The sequence below is a fragment of the Lagopus leucura genome, unplaced genomic scaffold (assembly GCF_019238085.1).
Source record: "Lagopus leucura isolate 7727_CA_CO unplaced genomic scaffold, USGS_WTPT01 Super-Scaffold_100004, whole genome shotgun sequence".
In the NCBI taxonomy this organism is placed as follows: Eukaryota; Metazoa; Chordata; class Aves; order Galliformes; family Phasianidae; genus Lagopus; species Lagopus leucura.
Window position 1 is genome coordinate 19487271 of NW_024962264.1, and position 5470 is coordinate 19492740.

Sequence of the window (5470 nt, forward strand, 5' to 3'; positions counted from 1 at the left end):
CTCCTTTATACAGGGAGCAGGTGACTCAGCGTTCCCATAAAACTACCTCCATGGCAAAGGAGGAGCTCTTCTTTCACCTGGCAGCTGCCTGCCTTAGCTGCAGCTATCTGTCTGCTGAACCTTCCCTTGGGGCGGCTGCTGCTACTTAGCAGCTCAATAGCATGCATACCTGCGGAGTGCTCCTTTCGTTAAAAGGAGGATTTGCCACCCCGCATGGAGTGCTTTAAAGCAAGGTGCAAGTATGCAAATAATTACCACGAGCATCTGAGCTTTATTTATTTATTTCTGATTCCTCCCCCTGACTTAAAGCATTAGTGATGTCTAGCTGGGCTCCTGGGGCCAGCTGTGACCTACAGAGCCAAGAAAGCGAGCCTGCCCTGCTGCCTCCTAGCTCTGGATGACCTTCTTGTTGTTGCTTTTTACTTCTTGGAGGTACTGCAAACACAAAGGCAAACATAACACTCTACTGGAGGACCACTGCATAGAGCAGTGTTACCTCTCACAGTGCTGCACAAGAGTGCAGGTCCCTCCAACGGCAGGACACATTCATATCAGGCACTGCGACACTGAATGTGACGATTGCTATCTCAGGGGACTTGCCATCCACACAGATATAAAGACAAAGAGCGAAACAAGAACATTGAGGAAATCCAATGGTGGCAGTTGGGGCTGGGGAGAGGCTGAATTCCCTGCACGCAGGCTGGTGCTGAGGCTGTCTGAGCAATATCCCCAGGTTGTTTTTCAGTTCGGATGTTCAGCTCTGCCTGCTTAAAACTCCCCTGCTTTGCAAAGTTTGTTTAATCTGTCGGCCTCTCTCTGATCTGTATGTGGCAAGTCAGCAGGTAAAGGGCATTGTGAGCCTTCTGTACATCACTGATTAAGTACAGCATTCAAAATAAAGCTGCTACTCATATTTGCTATTAATAGCCAATAGATTTTCTCTTCCCTCCTTCCCCTCCCTTGACCTGTTTCTGTTACAGATACAGAGCAAGCCTGCTGGGGGTTGATACATGAGGATTCAGTACCTCCAGCTGCTTTGCTGCAATGCTTCCCCACGAGCCCAACCCAGCTGGACCCCAGCAGGCGGCCAATTCTGGGAACAGAGGACTGCAAGTCGATGCTGCCACTGCTGGTTATCAGCCCAGCACTGGCACCCTGCCTCGAGAGCCTCTCCTGGGCTGTGTTGGCTGAGCAAACTCGAGAGAGGGGCAACGGTCAGAGCGACAGAAATGACTTGTTGAGGGAGAAGTGCAGTGAGATGGGCTCCAGGAGAGATGAGTCACTGCCGAGCTGCGCTCCAGAAACAGCTCACAGAGCCAGCTGCTGCTGTTCAGAAGATGAACTTACTGGACTCTGCAGGCTGGCAACAGAGGTGCAGTAGATGAGCTTGACTTCAGCTATTTCAGCACACGCAGAAGGTGGATCCGTTTGTGCCAAGGAAGAATGGGAAGCTGGGCGTGCTGAAGATGTCCTGAAGCTCTGGAGGTCAGCCTGGGCAGCTCCAAAGCAGGCAGCACTCCTTATACAGCACTTACTTGTCTGTTAATCATTAAACACTGATTAGAAAAGCCAAAACAGCCACAGCCTCAAAGTTGGTTCTGACTTTGTGGCCTTCCAGTACTTGAAGGGAGCTTACAAGCAGGAGGGGGAGTGACTTTGTACACATTCTGATAGTGATAGGGCAAGGGCAAGGCTTTAAATTACAAGAGGGAAGACTGAGGCTAGACATTAGGAGGAAATTCTTTATTCAGAGGGCAGTGAGGCTTGTGCAGTGCAGCCAGACCTTTGGATGCCCCATCCCTGGAGATGCCCAAGGTTGGATGGGCCCTGGGCAGCCTGAGCTGTTGGGGGGCACCCAGCCCATGGCAGGGGTTGAGAGGGGCTTTAAGGTCCCTTCTAGCCCAAGCCATTCTGTGATTCTATGTTTCTATGTCTTGGAAATGGCTCTGTATCTTGCAGTGACCGCTTTTACTTGAGGTAGAAGAGCCTAAAATTAAACATTTATATTTTGCTTCTTTACAGTTGGCTTCTTTTTTTCCAGGATTGTATTCAGCCATCACCCAGTCTGTGCTGCAGGGTAAGACAGGGATCGTGCCAAATAGGAAAGTCTCAGGCTGTCTGTGCCTAGCCCCACAGATGTGTGGGCACAGAGCACAGCCTGGTTTGCCATCAGGAGGAAGCCTGAGCCAGAAATGCTCTGAGACAACTTCAAAATCTTCTCTCTGTACTGCTGGGGTAGGGGCTGGTGGGGTGACAGCCTGTGCTGATGCTCTGCTGCCCAGTAGAGGCGAGCAGGAATATGGAGGCAATTATGAGAGGTGGGGCGTTGGTTAGTCCATGTTGGCTCATCTACCCAGATGATGCCCTGGGAAGGTGCCACAGCTGGTTTATTCCCCATGCCCCTCTGCTCACCACCCCTGGCATGGAGCTTCCTACTGGGAGAGCCCCCTGAGAGGCCTGGGCCCCTGCACCGGGTGTCCCTGCCTGAGCAGGATTGGGGCAGAGGGGCCAGAGGGCCCTGCCCACCTCAGCCACGCTGTGCTTCTGTCATTCCTGCTGTGGGTTATTATTCTGCCCCTGGGTTCTCTCTGAGCAAATCCCCTAGCAGCTGGGTAAAGCAGCAGCTTAATTAATGAGGGCACCTACCTTTACAGAAAGTGTTAGAGGCTTTGTGCTGCAAAAGAAAAGCTTTATTCTCACATTGGTGTTTTTTTTTTTTGTTGTTTTTTTTTTGTTTTTTTTTGGCTCATTTTTTTTGGCACATTTTGCAAACTGCACTCACTGCTGGCTGGAGAAGACTTTGTTTACAGTGTTGATTAAAAATATCTTGCTCAGAGCACTTTCTTTAGATAATTCAGACATTCCTGCTCTGAAGTCACCCTGAAACATCCTTTCACAATACTAAAATAGCAACAAGATTTTTTTCCATCCTGGAATGGTTTTATGTCATTATTACCAACAACAACAAAGCAGCGCTCCTACCATCTACATTCTTAGCAATCAGATCAGCACAGCTGAAATAACACCAGAGCTGAGGAGCACTCTGTAACAGAGACACCCTTTTCAGGCTCTCAGGGGCAGAGCTGCTGGCCAATGACACCCAGCTGAGAGCAGAGGTCTCACACGGGTGAGTTTGCACTGAAATGCCTTAATAAACCACTCTGAATGCTGTGAATACCATCGGGGTGGTGTTGCTGGCATGTGGTACTGAGCAGTTCCCTAAATATTATTAAACTTCAAAAATAAGCTGGATGGCTTATTTACCCTCCAGAACTTCATGGATTCCCATTTTCAAGGATTTTTTTTCCTTCTCATAGAAATCAAGGCCAGGCCAGAACAGTTAATCTGCGAATGGCGGGCAGGGTGCTAATGGAATCAACTGATTCCCTGTGGGAGATGATGAATAGCACAAGCTGCAAACTTTGGCAATTCTAGAGAGAAAACGCTCTGAATATTTGACGCTCTGTGGTTAAATCTTCTGATTTGAATGTTGCCAGGTCTGAAACAGCAAAGTCAGGAAAGCAAGAGCTCTGCTTTTGGGTAGAATGAAGTCATCGTTGGAAGCTCCGTGTCAAAAAGCACTCCCATTACCTTTCAACATTGTGAAAGTATCACAGCAGAAGATTTAACTTCTAGTACATCCTGTGAACTTCTCATTGCAGAAGACATGGAGAGGAATGTCTTTGTTAATGCCTTTGAGTGAGCCCCATGGAGATCAGAGGAAGGCAGCGGGAACAAATGGAAAGAGAGAGCTGAAAATTTTACTGGTTATTGTTCCTCCAGGAAGGCAACTGTGTTTTCTGTGACCAAAAGCCATGAGTGTTGTTCACAGCCTGCCCACTGTGTGAATACGTTGTCCTCTAAATGTGAGATTAAATTAGTGTGATTGTAAGCATTCTTCCCGTGGCATCTGCTGATACATCAACTATGGACTTTCATAGCTCACTCATTCAGCAAACAAATTAAGAGTGTGCACTGAAAATGCTAGCAGCCATAGAGCACTGCAAAACCAGCCTGGCCGGCCTTTCCATCTGCAGAGTGAGCTGTCCGAGCAGCGCTGGGCAGACTGAGGGCATTCTTGGTTGGGCCCTTTGCAACACCTATAACTAAGTGCTTGAAGCAAAACACGTTAAGAAAACACATTCAGCTGAGATGGAGATGCAAAGATCTATGGATAGTGTTGCAGCCACAAAAGAGCTTCCAGCCTTTAGAAATCTCTTGCTTAGGGGGCAGCTTGATGCAGTCTTTACATTTAATAGCACCTTGTGTTTTTTCCTTCTGTGAGCATGCTGGGGTGCTTTTTGATGCCCTGTGACCTCTCAGAGCCTTAAAGCAGGAAATACCACTGTTCAAATAACTGCTGAGAGCCTCCTCCTCCTATCCGCTTTTAACCCGCCACCTGCTAGTTTCATTTGATGCTCTCTAGTTCTTACATTAGAAAAGAAAGGGAGCAATCTGTCCCTGCTCCTCTCCACTACCGTCTCTACAGCCTAAAAGACCCCAAACTGTGCAGTCACTTAGGTACCAAAGGCGCTCTATGTTTTCAGTTGTCTTTGCTGCTCTCCCCTGAGTCTTTGCTGCTGCTTTGAGAGGCGGAGGGGCTCCCGCTTGTGCCCTGTTCTGTAGCTCCCCACCAGCTTTGTGACACTTGCAGGGCACCCAGGTGACTCTCCCCAGTGTGATGATGACTGAGCAGCAGCCGGGTGGATTCTCACATTGGTCACACCTGGTGTAGGACTGCCTCCATCCTGCCTGTGGTCAGCACTGCTGGCTGTGTGCCACCAGTTTCCTATGTGGACCTCAAGTCCATAAAAATTCAGCCTGAGTTTCCAGTTAGCTGGTTTGGCTTTGTGGATACAGCTTGCTCACGTGAACATGTGTGCAAGAATGTATAGGGAATGTATAGACACGCATGTATGCACAATAGGTGTGGATGCCACTCTCTGTATTTATGTACGACCTTTTGCAATTAGTAATTCCTTATCTCCCACCATGCTCAAGGCCTTTCCCTCGTCAATCTCTGGACAAAGCCGGGATGATGCACACAGCCTCCCCTCGGACCTTTGCAGCACGCAGCGGGGCGAGCTCAATTCCGCGAGCCGCCTTCAGTCTCCACAGAGCAAAGGCGGTTCGCAGAACCTGCCTCAAACCAAGAGCTGAAGCGACGCCGGCTTCTGAGCACCCGGCCCGGGACTGCCCCCGCTGCGGCAAAGGGAAGCGCGGGGGCCAACACTCCTCCCTGGGCGGAGGGCCGTGGAGCGGCGCTCTACGCGGGAGCGGAGCCATTCGGAGGCACGCACGGCTCTCCCCGCACGGCGGCCGGCCCGCGGCTCCGAACGCCCCGAGGCGAGCGGCGGCCGCCCGTAGGCGCGCGGTGCCCGGCCTCCGCAGGACGGCGGCGCTCCGCACAGGCCCCGCGGCCGCCCCCGGGGCCGGCGCTGCCGGGCGGGCTGCGGGCGGGCCGGGGCCG